General features: G+C 40.9%; 3 non-coding genes across 3 annotated transcripts; all 3 read left to right on the plus strand.

The window, feature by feature from the left end:
* The first annotated feature begins 17,074 nt into the window (after positions 1-17,074).
* trnal-uag (transfer RNA leucine (anticodon UAG)) lies at positions 17,075-17,156 on the plus strand. The gene has a single exon. It is a non-coding gene; the product is annotated as a tRNA-Leu (tRNA).
* Positions 17,157-20,391: 3,235 nt separating this feature from the next.
* On the plus strand, positions 20,392-20,473 carry trnal-uag (transfer RNA leucine (anticodon UAG)). Its single transcript has one exon. It is a non-coding gene; the product is annotated as a tRNA-Leu (tRNA).
* Positions 20,474-21,258: 785 nt separating this feature from the next.
* On the plus strand, positions 21,259-21,340 carry trnal-aag (transfer RNA leucine (anticodon AAG)). The gene has a single exon. It is a non-coding gene; the product is annotated as a tRNA-Leu (tRNA).
* Positions 21,341-21,558: the final 218 nt, after the last annotated feature.

Raw genomic sequence — 21,558 nt, forward strand, 5'->3', positions numbered from 1 at the left:
GCTGTTGCCCAGTACAAGCTGCCTTATCCTGCGATAGTCTTGCAGGATCAGAGACCATCTCGATAGGGGTCCCTTGCCTTTTCTTTTTGGGCTTGGGTGGATAGTGCAAAGTCTGATGAAGATGGTCTCCACCAGACGGCAACAGTCAGGCCACTGAGCAGGTGCGCTGCTTGCACCCAGCACACATCTGGTGATGCTCTCTACACCAGGGTGAGTGGGCTTCTTCGGGACCTTGAAGCGTCCACTCAGCAGTCTCTTTCGGCATCGACTGTCATACACCACCCGTTCCTTGTCCCGATCATCCAGGTTCTGCCAAAGAGCAATAATGGTGTTGGCTTCCTGGTTGGTCAGGCTGAGGGCTGTGTGGTCCCGGAGATCCACCAGATATTCTGCCAGCTGGTCCACATGTTGATAACCCGGGACATTGTGGTAGTCAACAGCCTATTAAAAAACACAAACACGCAATATTTTTTTTGATATTTACATAGAACATGATTTTCAAAATGTAATTACCATTGACAAACTTGGTATTATCCTAGATGTCACAGATGCAGTAGGCCGTGGCTGGGGCAAATTCAATTATTTTAGACCAATAAAATTTGAAATTACTTACCGAGACAACATGCAATGAAATATAATATATGTTGCATATATAACAAGAGAAAGAAACAGTCATAACTGTCCAATAATTTTAACTAATCCTAGATGGAATACAATACTGTTTAAAGGTCTATGTTCAGTAAGATTATTTTTGTTTTTGAAATATGATTAAAATACAGTCAAAAACAGTAATAGTGGGAAATAATATTGCAATTTAGGATCGTCGCTTATTTGAATCTGTTTTCAAAAGTATTTACAGCGCTTATCTATACCTCAGATACTTTTTCTAAACTCTTAACACAGACTCACACCTACAAAACACATTTGGCCAAATGGATAATTTTCTTCTCAAAAACACATTTAGTTAAATATATACTAACTCTTCATTTCAAAATAGAACACCTCTTTTTCTGCACACACTAACTTTACCAAAACACTGGAAATCTGACTCAGAATGAAATTATTCTGTCAATGAATAACACTTGTTTTCACTTCACAAGGTACATGCAGTCAATCAAAGTACACCAGGTTTAAAAATACTGGCTATGTTGACATTACAAAAACTTCATAGAATTCTGTGTTTCAGTTTTACAGGTATTTACATGCAAACCATGCAATCCACCGTTTTTACACTAAATTTCTTGGTTAGGAACTGTATGTCCACATGTACAGTAATGTTCACATTCAAAAGCATTCGAATAAAAAGCTAATCAGTTTTTTTCCCTTTACTGTTTACCAGCCTCTCTTAGTGAAAGACCGTGGTTGATTACATGGTCAATGATAGTGGCACGAATTTCATCACTGACTACTGTTCTTGCAGCCCTTGGAATGCCACCACCACGCATTTTTACACCTCTACCTTGCCCTCTCCCTGCGCCTGCTCTTCTCCTCAGCCCTGCATCTCTCACTGCATCTCTCACTGCATCTCTCACTGCACCTCTCACTGCATCTCTCACTGTACCTCTCCCTGCGCCTGCTCTTCTCCTCGGCCCTGCATCTCTCACTGCATCTCTCACTGCATCTCTCACTGCACCTCTCACTGCACCTCTCACTGCATCTCTCACTGCACCTCTAACTGCATCCCTCACTGCATCTCTCTCTGCATCTCTCACTGCATCTCTCACTGCATCTCTCACTGCACCTCTCACTGCACCTCTCACTGCATTTCTCACTGCATTTCTCACTGCATCTCTCACTGCACCTCTCACTTTATCTCTCACTGCTCCTGCACCTCTCACTGCATCTCTCACTGCACCTCTCACTGCACCTCTCACTTTATCTCTCACTGCTCCTGCACCTCTCACTGCATCTCTCACTGCACCTCTCACTGCACCTCTCACTTTATCTCTCACTGCTCCTGCACCTCTCACTGCATTTCTCACTGCATCTCTCACTGCATCTCTCACTGCACCTCTCACTGCATCTCTCACTGTACCTCTCCCTGCGCCTGCTCTTCTCCTCGGCCCTGCATCTCTCACTGCATCTCTCACTGCACCTCTCACTGCTCCTCTCACTGCATCTCTCACTGCACCTCTAACTGCATCCCTCACTGCATCTCTCTCTGCATCTCTCACTGCATCTCTCACTGCATCTCTCACTGCACCTCTCACTGCACCTCTCACTGCATTTCTCACTGCATCTCTCACTGCACCTCTCACTTTATCTCTCACTGCTCCTGCACCTCTCACTGCATCTCTCACTGCACCTCTCACTGCACCTCTCACTTTATCTCTCACTGCTCCTGCACCTCTCACTGCATCTCTCACTGCACCTCTCACTGCACCTCTCACTTTATCTCTCACTGCTCCTGCACCTCTCACTGCATTTCTCACTGCATTTCTCACTGCATCTCTCACTGCACCTCTCACTGCACCTCTCACTTTATCTCTCACTGCTCCTGCACCTCTCACTGCATCTCTGACTGCTCCTGCACCTCTCACTGCATCTCTCACTGCATCTCTCACTGCTCCTGCACCTCTCACTGCATCTCTCACTGCATCTCTCACTGCATCTCTCACTGCTCCTGCACCTCTCACTGCACATCTCACTGCATCTCTCACTGCATCTCTCACTGCATCTCTCACTGCTCCTGCACCTCTCACTGCATCTCTCACTGGGCCTGCTCTTCTCCCTGGTTCCCTCGCTCTTACTCTTCCTCGTCCAGACATTACAGTGTTTGTCTTTTTCTGTTTCCAAAAACATCACTCCTCAAAGTCCTCTTTTACTGTATAAGTGTCAATGTAATAGAAAAAAATAACCCCTGCCACTGAGTCTAAGCCAGATTGGAATCAGCTATGGTTGGCCCAATTTACGCAACATAAATCAGCTGTGTGTCAATTATTCAATTGTTTGTTTATTATCAGCTGAGATATATTGTTTTTGAACTGATATCATTGTAGAAGCAGAGGTTTTTATACTGTATCTAAGGTTTGGAATATTGTTTCTGCTATTTTGGGATGGTGTGTGTTAACATTTGTAAATACTACAAAAACAATCCATAATTTTGTTGGGAGGTATATCTTGTCTGTTAAGAAAATGTAAGGATTGTGGAAATGTGTTCACTGACTGCATATTGTGGGAAAACGACATGAAATGTGTGAATGGTATGGCCACAAAAGACCGATGCTGTATTAATTGTGTTTAGAGTTTTGAAAATGTGACAACTGGTTGGACAAACGCTTGTTAGCGACTGAAAAAAACTGTAATGCACATTGCTTCATTAAAGTATCAATTTCTTTATAAACAAAAACTGACCCCACCAACTTGTGAACAGTAGTTTAATCTATTTCATTCAAACATTATATAGTACTGTATAGTATTGCTCTTAATTCATTATGATAAGATTTCCTGCATACAAAATACGTTTCTAAAAAGTGCACAGATGTGGAATGTGTCTTAGAATGCAATGTGGATTATGCCAGTACTTACAGAGACAGTGGTGCTTGGTGTAGGGGCACTGGACACTGCTGCGCTGGGTTGGTCAACAACCTGAGGTGGTCTCCTAGCCACACTGAGATTTGGCTTTGCGGCAGAAATGTGGGACCCACCAAATCTTGGCTTGGTAGACTAAAATAGGACAAAACAATTTCAACTAAATGACTAAATAAGCTGTAACAACACAGTGGCAAAAAATATAATTACATTTTTGTTAAATGAGAAAATATCTGTAGTTTCAATATTTCATATAACTAAATGAACTGCTTTCTTACTGTACATTTCTTGTTAATTTTTTTCATGTATTACCACCCTCTGCTACTTATATAGATTGAAGTAAGCACAGTTAGAATAGAAAAATGAGTGGGAAGGCATTGCTAGAATGTGAGTATTATTGTAATTCAACAGGTACCTTTTAAAAATGACATTGATTCAAAACTAGTTTGCACATAGCTTGTAAGATAAAGTGTTTATTAACAGTAATTAAGGTTATACTTGAAAGTAGATGCATGATGACTGAATTAATAATACATGTATTAATAAAAATGTTATTACCATTGACAAACTTGGTATTATCCTAGATGTCACAGATGCAGTAGGCCGTGGCTGGGGCAAATTCAATTATTTTAGACCAATAAATTTTTAAATTACTTACCAAGACAACATGCCATGAAATATAATATATGTTGCATATATAACAAGAAAAAGAAACAGTCATAACTGTCCAATAATTTTAACTAATCCTAGATGGAATACAATACTGTTTAAAGGTCTATGTTCAGTAAGATTATTTTTGTTTTTGAAATATGATTAAAATACAGTCAAAAACAGTAATAGTGGGAAATAATATTGCAATTTAGGATCGCCGCTTATTTGAATCTGATTTCAAATGTATTTACTGTAATGCATCTTTGCTTCATTAAAGTATCAATTTCTTTATAAACAAAAACTGACCCCACCAACCTTTGAACTGTAGTGTAATCTATTTCATTCAAACATTATATAGTACTGTATAGTATTGCTCTTAATTCATTATGATAAGATTTCCTGCATACAAAATACGTTTCTAAAAAGTGCACAGATGTGGAATGTGTCTTAGAATGCAATGTGGATTATGCCAGTACTTACAGAGACAGTGGTGCTTGGTGTAGGGGCACTGGACACTGCTGCGCTGGGTTGGTCAACAACCTGAGGTGATCTCCTAGCCACACTCAGATTTGACTTTGCAGCAGCAATGTGGGACCCACCAAATCTTGGCTTGGTAAACTAAAAAAGGGCAAAACAATTTCAATGAAAAGACAAATTGAACAGCACATTGGCAAAAAAAAAAAAAAAAAAAAAGAGAAAATATCTATTGATCCTAGAATTCACTGTATAACTAAAGGACCTGCTTTACTTCTTTAACTTGTTTTTTTGCCTGTGTATTACCACACTCTACTACTTATACAGATTGAAATACGCACAGTTAGAATAGAAAAATGTGTGGGAAGGCATTGCTAGTGAAGGGGGTGGATTGGAATCCACTGCTGCTTCAATGTATATGTAATGATTGATTATAATTAAGGTATTAATCAATATTTTTCCTTCTAAATATCAAATGAGTTGAATGACTTCTCTGGAGATTTTACTTTATTTATGTAAGTTACCGTTGTGATTACTGAAATGTTCTTTCCATGTATTCTTTAATGTCTGTATTTGATATCTGAATGCAGTGCTTGCTTATTTAACCCAGCTTCCAGAAATGAAATAGGGACTTGTTTTGTGTTTGAGAAAGGTCTTCAATGTGTTAAAACATATAGGGGTCATTGAAGCCAATAGTTTAAGGGGCCATTTCTTTGTTAAAGCCTTTCTTTCCAGTTAGACTAAAGTTTAGCTATCCTTGAGAGAAAGAATGCATTATCTTGATGTTTTGAGAGGACTCTCCTGTTTATAGTGAGAGCCTGGCCAAATCCAACCTTGGAAAAGCTGTGTGTCGGTGTGTGTGTTAGTCTTCTTGGTTACAGGTTAAGGAATCACTGGCATTATTGGAGATTGACTGAGTTGTTGTTCTGGACATGCTGGCGCCCAGCAACCCAAATCTGCGACCTGGAAGGTCATGACGTGCCTAACTTCAGCTGCATAATCGATGGAGATATGCTTCAGTCTATCTGTATATGTGTGGAAAATTTCAGTGTTTATCTATTTCATAGCCAATGAGAATCATTCATCCTGTAAGCAATGACGTAGCTTAGACCTTGGAAATCGTATAACTGCTGTGATCTTTGTAACTGTAAGGGGACGGCCTACGAACTCCTGTGCGAGTATTGAAGCTGACTTCTGCTGATGAAACTGCAAACTATCTTCAGTAAATATTTTCTTTAATTTTTTATAATTCTGAATCTGGGTCTTCATTCCTCATATCTGGTTTTGGGTCTTTAACTGTATACCCCTTACAGTTTGGTGGAGGATGCGGGCAATCATTACGTGGTGACATCTCTGGCAAATCAACACACAAGGTAGTAACCTTTTATTAATTGTTAGGGCTGTCTGACCGGAAGAGATTTTGAAGGAGAGCGGGAGAGCCTTCACTCCGATGAGGCGAGTGAAGGAGTAAGTAGCCTTCACTCCGCTGAGGCGAGTGAAGGAGTAAGTTGTAGGCCTACTGCTGAGAGGATAAGAAGTCGCTGAGAGCGTCGTTAAGGGTAACGGCAGCAGACAGCGCAAGCGAAGCGTGCTCTGTGGGGGCCCCGCTGTTGTTCAAAGATCGCCGCCTCCATTTCTGCAATGACTTCAGATGAGTTTGAACTGTTATTAAGATATGGCAGACAAACTGAGTAACTTGATCAGTAACCTGAACAGTCCTGAAACTAATAGTGAGACAGAAAAGAGCGAACACTGTAAGCAGCTGTGCTCTGAAGCCCTCACTTCAGAGAAATTTGCAGAAGTTATTAAGTAAATGGTTGTATTGATAAGTTTTGCTTCTGTTTGGAAATTTAAACAACAACTTGACTGGCTACAAACAAACAAAGAAACTGAAAAATTTAAATGTTTAGCCTTGTATTGCCTACGATGATTACAAAAAGGAAGTATATTAAATTATGTGTCGGAGATCATTTCCTTGGACAAGTGTGACTAAAGTTAAACAGAAACTTTGAAAAAAAAAAAAAACTTAGAGAATGTTGAGTGATTTTCAGTGCAGCTTATCAAAATTAATGTGCTGCCAATGATAATGATGAAGATTATGATTCGGCTATTGTGATTGAACCCGCCACTGGTGGACTGTAAAAGAATACAGAGAACTGCTTATCAGCTCGGTTTGCATTCCTGTTTGGGACACACTGCTTCAGAGTTTGCAGTAAGTTGGAGCCGACAGAGAGTGTTTTAATTGTGGTCAACAGGACCATCTAACATGTAACTGTAAATGCCCACTGAGAAGGTGTTTGAAAATGAGATAGTGACACATTTCTGGTAATAATGTGGGTTTGAAAGTAGATCAGTGTTTATATAACGATATTAAAGTTTTCGTCTGAGAAAGAGTAAGAGATAAAAACAAGGTCAAAAGATTGAAGTCTTAAAGTGAATCCTTTTGAAGAAAAGATCTATAATAGTAATTTTTATAAGTGAACTGATGAATACAGGTTAATGTAAAATTACAGATAATGACTAAAAAAATGAGTTGCAAATTGTAAAAGTAACTAAAAGGATGATTTAAAATGATAACTGCAAAAGATGTATGTTTATCAAAATGTATCATAAGCAGAGCGTGATAGCCTCGTAAAAGTTAGTGTGAATCCTAACTGGAGATTGATAAAATCCTAAAAAAAAAAAAAAAAAAATTTTTTTTTTTAAGTCAGATATTAAACTATGGTAATTGAGAAATTAACAACTAAAATCGAGTACAGTAGTACGGTTGCTAAAATGTAAAATGTGTAGAAAGGCATTTGATTAAACAAACGGCTTGAAAAGTGTTGACCAGGAAAGAACTAGAATCTGAAGTTTTACTTTCAAAAGATATGCTTGTTATTTGGCTGAAACAGTTTGCTTATCTGAATCTGGTGTGTGCTATAGCTGAAAGTGCCAGTGCGACAGACTCAATCTGAGTGGAAATTTGTTATGTCTAAATTCCCTGATGTATGGGCAAAAGACAACTATAAAATTATGTTTATTTGAAAACGTATGTAATTTCTGGCAAAGAGGCCTTACGCTGGGCTAGAGTTAAAATATGGTAGATAAAGTTTGATGTTAGAAGTTTATGAGAGGGCAGTGTACCAGTCTTGAATGCCTCAGAGTCTCTCTCATTCAATGTCAGCTAAAAGCTGTTATCTGAGCCTGTGTCATAAGTGATAATAAGCTATTTATAGCAGGGGTCCCCAACCCCCGGGCCGCGGACCGGTACCGGTCCGTGGGTCATTTGGTACCGGGCCGCACAGAAAGAATAAATAACTTACATTATTTCCGTTTTATTTGTTCACACATTTACCTGTTCACATATCGTGTCTTTTGCGCGCTCAAGTTTGTTATTTCAAATGTAGGCGCGTGATATGCGCGCTCATAATGGAAGCGACGCGCCGGTTTTTTCCAAGCGCGTCCTCGCCGCATCGAGATAAAAACATCTCAACTTTTCAGAATGCCGCAAGCGCACTGTAGGTCACGTGACAAGAACCAACCAATCATCTTCCACACTGTAAACTGCTGCACTGGTTAGTAAAAAATATTTTTACTAAAAATATTAATGCTCACAACTGATTCCTTGTTAAATCCATCATTGTTTATACAGAATTGTTCTATATTCTATATATAAATGTGTATGTATTTCTGGTGTTTTATGACCACTTCAGTTATAGTCTAACCTCAGACAAATACAGAGCCGTTGCGCAGGAGAGATAAGTTAGTTTCACGGCAGAAGCTCCGTTTACTGATGCTTGGGCCAACTTTTCTTAAAATATAATTAAACTGGTCCTTGTCCACTCTGAAATAGGCTTTGAACCTCCCATTGTCCAGGCGGAGCTCCTAAATCAGCTGGTGAAATTCCCCATGGTTTTTGCGTTTTTGTAGTATCGGTTGCACGGTCTTGCACCCAAACACTGCAGCGTTTTTTTTTTTACTCTTCTTAGTTAATAAATCTTGTAACAGAGTTACAGCAAGGGTTTTTCGGTGGTGGAAATCCATTGCTGAAATTTTCTTGCTGTAACGGAGAGCGCAGCTGATGGTTGCTTAGCAACGACAGACGCCTCCGGAGTGCAACCTCGCGCCTAGCGTTTTCTACGCGTTTTTAGGAGCACCTTAAAGGCCGGTCCGTGAAAATATTGTCTGACATTAAACCGGTCCGTGGCGCAAAAAAAGGTTGGGGACCGCTGATTTATAGTAAAGCACAGTGTTTCAGTTGAAAACCATAGACACAGAGATGTTAAGAGAAATCATTACCATTCAGAGGGCAATTTGTATTTAAATGTTAGAAATGTTAAAAGTAAAACTGAATGACTTTAAAGAAGTCTTTAAAATAATAATACAGACCTTAAACGATAGAGGTGACATTTTGATTAGCGTATTTTAGGACCAGTAACAAATTTGTCTCATTTAGTCTCCACCATTCAGGACCGATGGCTCCGGCTACAGATGAAGTACACTGAATGTACGGTTGTGATCTAAATTCACTGAGTATAGTCTAAGTAGCTAAGTTGCTGCTTTTAAGATAGTTAATGGATTTAAGTGATTAAATACTGTTGTTATTAACCTGTCTCCCTGTGTTAACACTATTAGGCAATCGGAATGGCTCTGGTGACTCTTGAGCGTGCCTTTCCTAAGCTCCAGAAAACAGCTGAGTTCTGTTGAAGAAAACTGATTGTATTGGGAAAGAGCGGTCACCAGTGTGTACGTGTGTACGCGTGGCTACTCAATGACGGGATGATCTTCCTGGCCTATGATCAGCCTAACGCAGGGGGTCACGAACATTGGGCACCTCCGGATGGAGGTGTTATTTGTGAGAAAGGTATGAGAGTTGAGCGCTGATTACTGGAGGCCACCGGGGTCAGCAGAGCATTGAGAGGTGAGATGCGCTGTGAGGTTAAAATTAATGTTACGGCAGTCTGACCCAGAAATGTGAGTTCCTCTATACCACTCACCAGAAACCGCATTGATTGTATGGCTTGTTTTTCATTGTGACAAGTGTCTGCAACTATGCCAGGGGACGACACCCTGAAGAGAAGAAAATTAAAGATAAATAGCTAACGGGAGTGGGCTTTCAGGAGCCAGCTGATTCCATGAGGTGATTGCCATTATTTGCTGCGGAGACAGTAACAAAACTTAATTATATGAGGGACATGATGTTGGTTGCCAAATGGGCAAGAAAAATGTATAGAAGAGTTAATTTTGAGCTAATATGTCTATAACATAGTTTTAACTTGTGAAGGTCGTTGGACATGGTGGTGGCTAAAGATGAAGACAGCTTTGTAGATTTGAGAAAAGTCTGGATAATAAAGCTGAATGGTAAAAGGTTAATGTAATGACTTTAATATTACATTTTGTCTAAATTACAGTCTTAGGAGGCTGTTGAAAAGATTATTTGTTTATAGTGAGAGAGACTGCTTGAGTGGAGGAAGGGATGGTAACTGTGTCTGTCTTTTTGTTATCGGCCTGCTAAAGAACAAAATAATGAGTAATGAACAATACATGCTTTGAAATGGTTAAAAGACTATGTAAAAGTAGGTAAAAAAAACTAGAGGAAAATGTGAAGTTTGAAATCTAATTTAAAACTTAAATATTTTTAAAGTAAAAAAACAAAACAACGAACATTGATAAGGAGCAGTTACGTGTGTCTATTATGAGTGCGTGTGATGGTGACTGCACTTTATGTCTTGTATGTGTTAGTTTGGGGTACTATTATTTCCTGATTTTGTGGATATAGTGTCATTAACCTCTGGAATGAGTGTTTTATCATTACAGATGGTTTAAGTGAAACGACAAACTTTAAAGAAGATGAAAAGACAATACAGAACATGGGACAAGCTTTAATTGAATTGGTTTTCCAGCTCTGTCTGCTACTGGTAATTATGAATACTTTTGTCATGTTTGATGTTGATTTGAATTACTCTCTGGATTAGTATTTTATATAAATTGGAATTGTGAAGTTGAAGATTGCCGTCCATTATGGGGTAAAAGCTCTTGTCTAAATTCAACTGAGGGTCTAAATTTAAATAGACAACTAGGTGGGATCATAATGGTAAAAGTAAAAATAATAGATTTGACGGCAAAGAGACAAAGTGACACATTGGCTAAGTCACTATCCAAATTATCCAGAAGTGAGCTCCCTCATTTTTTATGAAAGGCCGGTGAGCAAACAAAGGAGGAGTGAATATAACTTCTAAAGTTTTATTTCTCAATCCATTAAATGGATGTATGACATTAGATGTCTAAGAAAACTACAATTTAGTTAAATAAAGGTTAAAAGTGAAATCAGCTACAGTATATGGCTGTCTTAGGGGTTGAGATCTGAGTAACTTGATATTTTGGTTTCTGTAAAACTGTAAAGATAAGTGGGACTGAGACAATACTGATTATATTTTTTGGATCGACAGACTAACCATTTGATAGAGCAATACTGTGAGAAGTAGTTAACGAGGGAACTTTAAGTGTCACTAGGCTGACAGTGGTGAGAGACTCAATTGAAGAGGAAAGTGATGCAGAAGGAACTGGCATGTAGGGAAATATGGAAATAGGAGAAGAAATATAGTAGATAAATGTATGTTATGAAAATAAAATTTCTGATAGAATTTATGGAACTATTTATTAACACCTGTTAAGTCAAATCAAGTTGAAATGGTATGAAAAATGAGTTTCAGATAAAAAAAATAAAATAATAATAAAGGCATTGAGTATGATTAACAGGGATTAACGTGATATAAAGATAAGGAATGAACAAAAGTTTTATTTAGCAGAATGGGGAACAATTATATATTTTAGGGGTAAAATAATGATTGAAATGATGATTTGAATTTGTTTAATTTTATTTCTATTTTTGAAAAGAGTAAAAAAAAGTATAAGATGTTATATAATTAAGATGGTGACTGTAAACTGAAGGATGAATTCATGGAGAGACTTAAAGTGGATTATTATGGGTCTAATTTTTTTTTAATGTTGTTTATTTTCAGTTTGACCACCTTTGTGTTTTCAACCAGTGTTTTGAACCTTTTGGGTCTATAAAGGGGAGTAGTGACTGCGGGTCTAGCCCATGCTAGGAATACAGCAACAGTGCTTGCTTATTTAGCCGGCTTCCAGAGAATAAATATATACTTGTATTGTATCAGTTAATTTGATGATGAAACCAAATTAGCCAAGATGAATAATAGCTGTGTAAGACATGTAAAGACAGCTATGTCCAAAGGTTCTGGAGATCAATATTGTTTTATAAAAATCAACCTGACAGAGGAGCATGGGTCAGAAACCTAACATTTTGAAGCAGCCTCTTTATGGATAGACCAGATGTGGTGTTTAGGACTCCACATTGGTCTAAAACGGGGAACTGAAGGGGGTGGATTGGAATCCACTACTGCTTCAATGTATATGTAATGATTGATTACAATTAAGGTATTAATCAATATTTTTCCTTCTAAATATCAAATGAGTTGAATGACTTCTCTGGAGATTTTACTTTATTTATATAAGTTACCATTGTGATTACTGACATGTTCTTTTCATGTATTCTTTAATGTTTGTATTTGATATCTGAATGCAGTGCTTGCTTGTTTAACCCAGCTTCCAGAAATGAAATAGGGACTTGTTTTGTGTTTGAGAAAGGTCTTCAATGTGTTAAAACATATAGGGGTCATTGAAGCCAATAGTTTAAGGGGCCATTTCTTTGTTAAAGCCTTTCTTTCCAGTTAGACTAAAGTTTAGCTATCCTTGAGAGAAAGAATGCATTATCTTGATGTTTTGAGAGGACTCTCCTGTTTATAGTGAGAGCCTGGCCAAATCCAACCTTGGAAAAGCTGTGTGTCGGTGTGTGTGTTAGTCTTCTTGGTTACAGGTTAAGGAACCACTGGCATTATTGGAGATTGACTGAGTTGTTGTTCTGGACATGCTGGCGCCCAGCAACCCAAATCTGCGACCTGGAAGGTCATGACGTGCCTAACTTCAGCTGCATAATCGATGGAGATATGCTTCAGTCTATCTGTATATGTGTGGAAAATTACTGTGTTTATCTATTTCATAGCCAATGAGAATCATTCATCCTGTAAGCAATGACGTAGCTTACACCTTGGAAATCGTATAACTGCTGTGATCTTTGTAACTGTAAGGGGGCGGCCTACGAACTCCTTTGCGAGTATTGAAGCTGACTTCTGCTGATGAAACTGCAAATTATCTTCAGTAAATATTTTCTTTAATTTGTTATAATTCTGACTCTGGGTCTTCATTCCTCATATCTGGTTCTGGGTCTTTAACTGTACACCCCTTACACTAGAATGTGAGTATATAGTAATTCGACAAGTAACTTTTAAAGATGACTTAAAATCAAAACTAGTTTGCACATAGTCTGTAAGATAAAGTGTTTATTTACAGTAATGAAGGTTACACTTGAAATGGCTACAAAGCAGATTCATGATAACTTAATTAATAATACGTGTATAATTAATTGTGCATAAGTAGAATGTTACCTGAGAAATACAGAATGAAAAACGTAGCTTCAATAGCCAGTTCAATAGCCAAAAGATCAAGAGAGATGCCTTGAAGGACGTGAGTGTCCTTTAACCCATAATGGCAATGCCCAATTAGAGAGAAAGAGGAGAATACAAGAGCATAGCCCAGAGAAGAAAGGGAGATCAAGTAGGTTATATTGTTCTTTCACCATTTTACTTGATCTAAACCCACCTGATACAGTGAAACTGACCAATAAGCAGACTACAGCCGCCCCTGTACATGGTGTGACAGCTGGCAGGTAGGTGTAAAAACATACCAGCCATTTCCACTGAACTTAAACCTTTATACAAAAACGTATATTAAAATTGCAATTATTTGATAAAAATGTTATTACCTTTGACAAACTTGGTATTGTTTTAGAAGTAGGCTGGGGTGGGAGCTGATGCTGACTCTGCGCTATGACCTCCTGTGCTGGTCCAGTAGCGGCAGACTGTTGTTCATCAACCCTTGGTGCTTGTCCACTAGAGGCTGTGGCCTGCTTAAAACAACCACAAAAATACATAGGCTACAATAATCTGTTGAACGAGAAGAATTTGTTTAGTAAATTATAAAAAAATTAATAAATACAAGTTACATCTTTACATTGTTAACTTTTTGAGTGTGAAAACCACACACGCACTTTGGGACCGCTCCGAGCAAGGTTGTCTGACCACGAGACTGCATCGGACTTCTTTCAATCTGTAAATATTATCACACATATAATATAGAATACATGCATTTCTAACTTATCAGGATGAATGGCAAATTAATTTATTGTAATTTTCAAGGAAGTGTGTCATTTATTTTTATTCATGTTTTTTGAAGGGGAGATACAAACTGTAAAATTAGAGATAAAGACTGAGTAAAGTTTGTATCCTCCTTTAAAAGAACAAGAGAGGAACATTTCACACCTTCAAAACATCCATTCACTCAACATCCCCACCCCCACTGCCTCAAATCTCTGAATCTCCCAGTGGAAAAAAATGTTTTGTTTACATAAATAAACATAAATCTCAAATACCTGCAACATTGTCTACATACATATCTATAAATAATGATGACATTGAATTAAATGATTAGGATAAGAATTATTACATCATGCAAAGGTGACAAAAGCACACTCACCATTTGTTACAGGTCATGCCACTTTTTCTGTCGAGGTACTGGCCTGTTACCCTCATTTGATGGCCAAACTCCTGTGCTGGCAAGCTTTTTTAGCCTTGCAATCCAGTCGGTATCTGACATGGCTTTATGGGATCTTTTGCCAGTTATTTTTTTTTTGAGGGGCTAACGGTTAGGTTATATCGTTTTGAAAAAAACTACTATCAATAAATAGTATTTCTTAAAAAAAAAAAAAAAAAGCACACACGATATTTACAATTATAATATATACAATTATATACAAATATAAAATGACATTGTCCAAAAATACTGTTAAAGTTACCGAAAAATAAGATTCGCAGTCCTCCGTTAAAAAGATGCTGCCTGACCTCCGTGACAGTGATGCTCGACGTCTGAACTTTTTGACCTCTGACACGGCCCTCAGGATATGTCATTACTTCGTACACCTTCGGCTCAGTTCGGCAACTTGATTGACACTTGGCTAGCTTCCTGACTCCTCCTACTAGCGGAGCTAAGTGTAAATGTGCCATAGACATTTCCTTGTACTCTGATTGGTTAAATGTCGAAAATGTTAAGGAAAAATTAGAGAATGGCGCTCTCTGATTGACTGCAAATGTTATAATGTCAAGAATGGCGCTCTCTAATTGGCTGCCAATGTTATAGCGCGTCGATGTGATTGGCTGTGGCGTTCAACATTATCCCCATTTTGACGGACTATCCTTCGGCAGCTGGCGTTCAGGCTCCAGTCTATTCGGGGGCGTGGGTTCAAATCCCACCCCTGCCAAGTCTAAATTTTAGAAGGCAATTGTGAAAAGACTGGAGAAGTGACACTGCTTGCTCCCAGTCTCTTCAAAACTCAGCCGTTTTTGCTTTCCTTGGCCGAACTCTGCGGGCTTCAGAGCCTGACGATGAAGGTCCACACCCAACAATTTCTCTATTTCTGAAATTTAATGGCCAGAAAATGGCCCACTAGAGTGGCCAAGCCGGGGTAGCGTGGCCGAGGGGTCTAAGGAGCTGGATTTAGGCTCCAGTCTCTTCGGGGGCGTGGGTTTGAATCCCACTGCTTCCAGCAGAGGTTTTAATGAGGGCCAGACACCTAAAGTGTGCTCTGAAAACGTGCAAAAGCAGCTGAACATATGCATCCTCTTGAATCAGAGACAACAATAACTTGCAATTATTATAATGACACTTCCAAAATGAATTTAAATATAATAATAATGTATAGCACACAGGGGTGCCCAATCCTGCTCTGTGCAGGACAGTGGATCGGCAGGACTGAGAGTTTTTGGTGATCTGACAGCTACCTCTTGATTTTGAGTTTAACTGCGACACATCTGGCTGCCATTTTGTAGTATGGCCCAAATGCTTTGATTAGGTAATTCAGTTGTGTTTGATTAGAGATGGAATTGCAATCTGCAGGGAGGGGGGCCTCCAAGAGTGTAACTGCATCCCCCCTCTACTTAGTAGGCCTTTCCACCTGTCGAGGAGCTCCTTCAAAGCATGAAGAATTTCAACTGATTTAACTATGGAGAAGCGAGACACTAAAAGAAAAAATTGGCGAAAATGGCCCACGGAAGGCAGTCTCATTAATGAGGGCCAGACACCTAAAGTGTCCTCTGAAAAGGTGCAAAAGCAGCTGAAAATATGCACCCTCTTGAATCAGAGACAACAATAACTTGCAGGGAGGGGGGCCTCCAAGAGTGTAAAAAAACAAAAATGAATTTCAAAAAACAAAGTGAATTTAAATATAATAATAATGTTTAGCACACAGGGGTGCCCAATCCTGCTCTGTGCAGGACAGTCGATCGGCAGGACTGAGAGTTTTTGGTGAACTGACAGCTACCTCTTGATTTTGAGTTTAACTGCGACACATCTGGCTGCCATTTTGGAGTAGCCAAGCCGGGGTAGCGTTGCCGAGGGGTCTAAGGCGCTGTATTTAGGCTCCAGGCTCCAGTCTCTTCGGGGGCGTGGGTCCGAATCCCACTGCTGCCAGCAGAGGTTTTAATGAGGGCCAGACACCTAAAGTGTGCTCTGAAAAGGTGCAAAAGCAGCTGAAAATATGCACCCTCTTGAATCAGAGACAACAATAACTTGCAATTATTATAATGACACTTCCAAAATGAATTTAAATATAATAATAATGTATAGCAGGACAGTCGATCGGCAGGACTGAGAGTTTTTGGTGAACTGCTGCTACCTCTTGATTTAGAGTTTAACTGCGACACATCTGGCTGCCATTTTGGAGTATGGCCCAAATGCTTTGATTAGGTAATTCAGTTGTGTTTGATTAGAGATGGAATTGCAATCTGCAGGGAGGGGGGCCTCCAAGAGTGTAACTGCATCCCCCCTCTACTTAGTAGGCCTTTCCACCTGTCGAGGAGCTCCTTCAAAGCATGAAGAATTTCAACTGATTTAACTATGGAGAAGTGAGACACTAAAAGAAAAAATTGGCGAAAATGGCCCACAGAAGGCATTCTCACAAGGTAGCGTGGCCGAGCGCTCTAAGGCGCTGGATTAAGGCTCCAGTCTCTTCGGGGATGTGAGTTCAAATCCCACCGCTGCCAAGTGTTCATTTTAGAAGGCAATTGTGAAAAGACTGGAGAAGTGACACTGCTTGCTCCCAGTCTCTTCAAAACTCAGCCGTTTTTGCTTTCCTTGGCCGAACTCGGCGGGCTTCAGAGCCTGACGATGAAGGTCCACACCCAACAATTTCTCTATTTCTGAAATTTAATGGGCAGAAAATGGCCCACTAGAGTAACCAAGCCGGGGTAGCATGGCCGAGGGGTCTAAGGTGCTGGATTTAGGCTCCAGTCTCTTCGGGGGCGTGGGTTCCAATCCCACCGCTGCCAGCAGAGGTTATAATGAGGTCCAGACACCTAAAGTGTGCTCTGAAAAGGTGCAAAAGCAGCTGAAAATATGCACCCTCTAAAATCAGAGACCACAATAACTTGCAATTATTATAATGACACTTCAAAAATGAATTTTAAATATAATAATAATGTATAGCACACAGGGGTGTCCAATCCTGCTCTGTGCAGGACAGTCGATCGGCAGGACTGAGAGTTTTTGGTGAACTGACAGCTACCTCTTGATTTTGAGTTTAACTGCGACACATCTGGCTGCCATTTTGGAGTAGCCAAGCCGGGGTAGCGTTGCCGAGGGGTCTAAGGCACTGGATTTAGGCCCCAGGCTCCAGTCTCTTGGCCCAAATGCTTTGATTAGGTAATTCAGTTGTGTTTGATTAGAGATGGAATTGCAATCTGCAGGGAGGGGGGCCTCCAAGAGTGTAACTGCATCCCCCCTCTACTTAGTAGGCCTTTCCACCTGTTGAGGAGCTCCTTCAAAGCATGAAGAATTTCAACTGATTTAGCTATGGAGAAGTGAGACACTAAAAGAAAAAATTGGCGAAAATGGCCCACAGAAGGCATTCTCACAAGGTAGCGTGGCCGAGCGCTCTAAGGCGCTGGATTAAGGCTCCAGTCTCTTCGGGGGTGTGGGTTCAAGTCTGCGACACATCTGGCTGCCATTTTGGAGTATGGCCCAAATGCTTTGATTAGGTAATTCAGTTGTGTTTGATTAGAGATGGAATTGCAATCAGCAGGGAGGGATGCCTCCAAGAGTGTAACTGCATCCCCCCTCTACTTAGTAGGCCTTTCCACCTTTCGAGGAGCTCCTTCAAGGCATGAAGAATTTCAACTGATTTAACTATGGAGAAGTGAGACACTAAAAGAAAAAATTGGGGAAAATGGCCCACGGAAGGCATTTTCACAAGGTAGCGTGGCCGAGCGGTCTTAAGGCTCCAGTCTCTTCGGGGGCATGGGTTCAAATCCCACCGCTGCCAAGTCTGCGTTTTAGAGGGCAATTGTGAAAAGACTGGAGAAGTGACACTGCTTGCTCCCAGTCTCTTCAAAACTCAGCCGTTTTTGCTTTCCTTGGCCTAACTCGGCGGGCTTCAGAGCCTTACGATGAAGATCCACACCCAACAATTTCTCTATTTCTGAAATTTAATGGGCAGAAAATGGCCCACTAGAGTAACCAAGCCGGGGTAGCGTGGTCGAGTGGTCTAAAGCACTGGATTTAGGCCCCAGGCTCCAGTCTCTTGGCCCAAATGCTTTGATTAGGTAATTCAGTTGTGTTTGATTAGAGATGGAATTGCAATCTGCAGAAAGGGGGGCCTCCAAGAGTGTAACTGCATCCCCCCTCTACTTAGTAGGCCTTTCCACCTGTCGAGGAGCTCCTTCAAAGCATGAAGAATTTCAACTGATTTAACAATGGAAAAGTGAGACACTAAAAGAAAAAATTGGCGAAAATGGCCCACAGAAGGCATTCTCACAAGGTAGCGTGGCCGAGCGCTCTAATGCGCTGGATTAAGGCTCCAGTCTCTTCGGGGACATGAGTTCAAATCCCACCGCTGCCAAGTGTTCATTTTAGAAGGCAATTGTGAAAAGACTGGAGAAGTGACACTGCTTGCTCCCAGTCTCTTCAAAACTCAGCCGTTTTTGCTTTCCTTGGCCGAACTCGGTGGGCTTCAGAGCCATGCAGGGAGGGCATTCTCACAAGGTAGCGTGGCCGAGCGCTCTAAGGCGCTGGATTAAGTCTCCAGGCTCTTCTGGGGCGTGGGTTCAAATCCCACCACTGCCAAGTCTGCATTTTAGAAGGCACCTGTGAAAAGACTGGAGAAGTGACACTGCTTGCTCCCAGTCTCTTCAAAACTCAGCCTTTTTGCTTTCCTTGGCCGAACTCGGCGGGCTTCAGAGGCTGACGATGAAGGTCCACACCCAAAAATTTCTCTATTTCTGAAATTTAATGGCCAGAAAATGGCCCACTAGAGTGGCCAAGCCGGGGTAGCGTGACCGAGGGGTCTAAGGCGCTGGATTTAGTCTCCAGTCTTTTCGGGGGCGTGGGTTCAGTTCCCACTGCTACCAGCAGAGGTTTTAATGAGGGCCAGACACCTAAAGTGTGATTGAAAAGGTGCAAAAGCAGCTGAAAATATGCATCCTCTTCAATCAGAGACAACAAGAACTTGCAATTATTATAATGACACTTCCAAAATGAATTTAAATATAATAATATTGTATAGCACACAGGGGTGCCCAATCCTGCTCTGTGCAGGACAGTGGATCAGCAGGACTGAGAGTTGTTGGTGAACTGACAGCTACCTCTTGATTTTAAGTTTAACTGCGACACATCTGGCTGCCATTTTGGAGTAGCCAAGCCGGGGTAGCGTTGCCGAGGGGTCTAAGGCGCTGGATTTAGGCTCCTCCAGGCTCCAGTCTCTTCGGGGGCGTGGGTCCGAATCCAACTGCTGCCAGCAGAGGTTTTAATGAGGGCCAGACACCTAAAGTGTGCTCTGAAAAGGTGCAAAAGCAGCTGAAAATATGCACCCTCTTGAATCAGAGACAACAATAACTTGCAATTATTATAATGACACTTCCAAAATGAATTTAAATATAATAATAATGTATAGCAGGACAGTCGATCGGCAGGACTGAGAGTTTTTGGTGAACTGAAAGCTACCTCTTGATTTTGAGTTTAACTGCGACACATCTGGCTGCCATTTTGGAGTATGGCCCAAATGCTTTGATTAGGTAATTCAGTTGTGTTTGATTAGAGATGGAATTGCAATCTGCAGGGAGGGGGGCCTCCAAGAGTGTAACTGCATCCCCCCTCTACTTAGTAGGCCTTTCCACCTGTCGAGGAGCTCCTTCAAAGCATGAAGAATTTCAACTGATTTACCTATGGAGAAGTGAGACACTAAAAGAAAAAATTGGCGAAAATGGCCCACGAAAGGCATTCAAAGGTAGCCTTGCCGAGCAGTCTAAGGCGCTGGATTAAGGCTCCAGTCTCTTCGGGGCCGTGGGTTCAAATCCCACCGCTGCCAAGTCTGCATTTTTGAAGGCAATTGTGAAAAGACTGGAGAGGTGACACTGCTTGCTCCCAGTCTCTTCAAAACTCAGCTGTTTTTGCTTTCCTTGGCCTAACTTGGTGGGCTTCAGAGCCTGACGATGAAGGTCCACACCCAACAATTTCTCTATTTCTGAAATTTAATGGCCAGAAAATGGCCCACTAGAGTAGCCAAGCCGGGGTAGCGTGGCCGAGGGGTCTAAGGCGCTGGATTTAGGCTCCAGTCTCTTCAGGGGCGTGGGTTCGAAATCCACCGCTGCCAGCAGAGGTTTTAATGAGGGCCAGATACCTAAAGTGTGCTCTGAAAAGGTGCAAAAGCAGCTGAAAATATGCACCCTCTAAAATCAGAGACAACAATAACTTGCAATTATTATAATGACACTTCAAAAATGAATTTTAAATATAATAATAATGTATAGCACACAGGGGTGTCCAATCCTGCTCTGTGCAGGACAGTCGATCGGCAGGATTGAGAGTTTTTGGTGAACTGACAGCTACCTCTTGATTTTGAGTTTAACTGCGACACATCTGGCTGCCATTTTGGAGTATGGCCCAAATGCTTTGATTAGGTAATTCAGTTGTGTTTGATTAGAGATGGAATTGCAATCAGCAGGGAGGGATGCCTCCAAGAGTGTAACTGCATCCCCCCTCTACTTAGTAGGCCTATCCACCTTTCGAGGAGCTCCTTCAAGGCATGAAGATTTTCAACTGATTTAACTATGGAGAAGTGAGACACTAAAAGAAAAAAATTGGCGAAAATGGCCCACGGAAGGCATTCTCACAAGGTAGCGTGGCCGAGCTTTGATTAGGTAATTCGATTAGGCTTTGATTAGGTAATTCAGTTGTGTTTGATTAGAGATGGAATTGCAATCTGCAGGGAGGGGGGACTCCAAGAGTGTAACTGCGTCCCCCCTCTACTTAGTAGGCCTTTCCACCTTTCGAGGAGCTCCTTCAAGGCATGAAGAATTTCAACTGATTTAACTATGGAGAAGTGAGACACTAAAAGAAAAAATTGGCGAAAATGGCCCACGGAAGGCATTCTCACAAGGTAGCGTGGCCGAGGGGTCTAAGGCGCTGGATTAAGGCTCTAGTCTCTTCGGGGGCGTGGGTTCAAATCCCACCGCTGCCAAGTCTGCATTTTAGAAGGCACCTGTGAAAAGACTGGAGAAGTGACACTGCTTGCTCCCAGTCTCTTCAAAACTCAAGATTTTGCTTTCCTTGGCCGAAATCGGCGGGCTTCAGAGCCTGACGATGAAGGTCCACACCCAACAATTTCTCTATTTCTGAAATTGAATGGCCCACTAGAGTGGCCAAACAAGCGTGGCTGAGGCGTCTAAGGCGCTGGAT

This window comes from Siphateles boraxobius, unplaced genomic scaffold (assembly GCF_051911475.1).
Source record: "Siphateles boraxobius isolate OS27281-9 unplaced genomic scaffold, OSU_SipBor_1 12, whole genome shotgun sequence".
NCBI classification, from domain to species: Eukaryota; Metazoa; Chordata; class Actinopteri; order Cypriniformes; family Leuciscidae; genus Siphateles; species Siphateles boraxobius.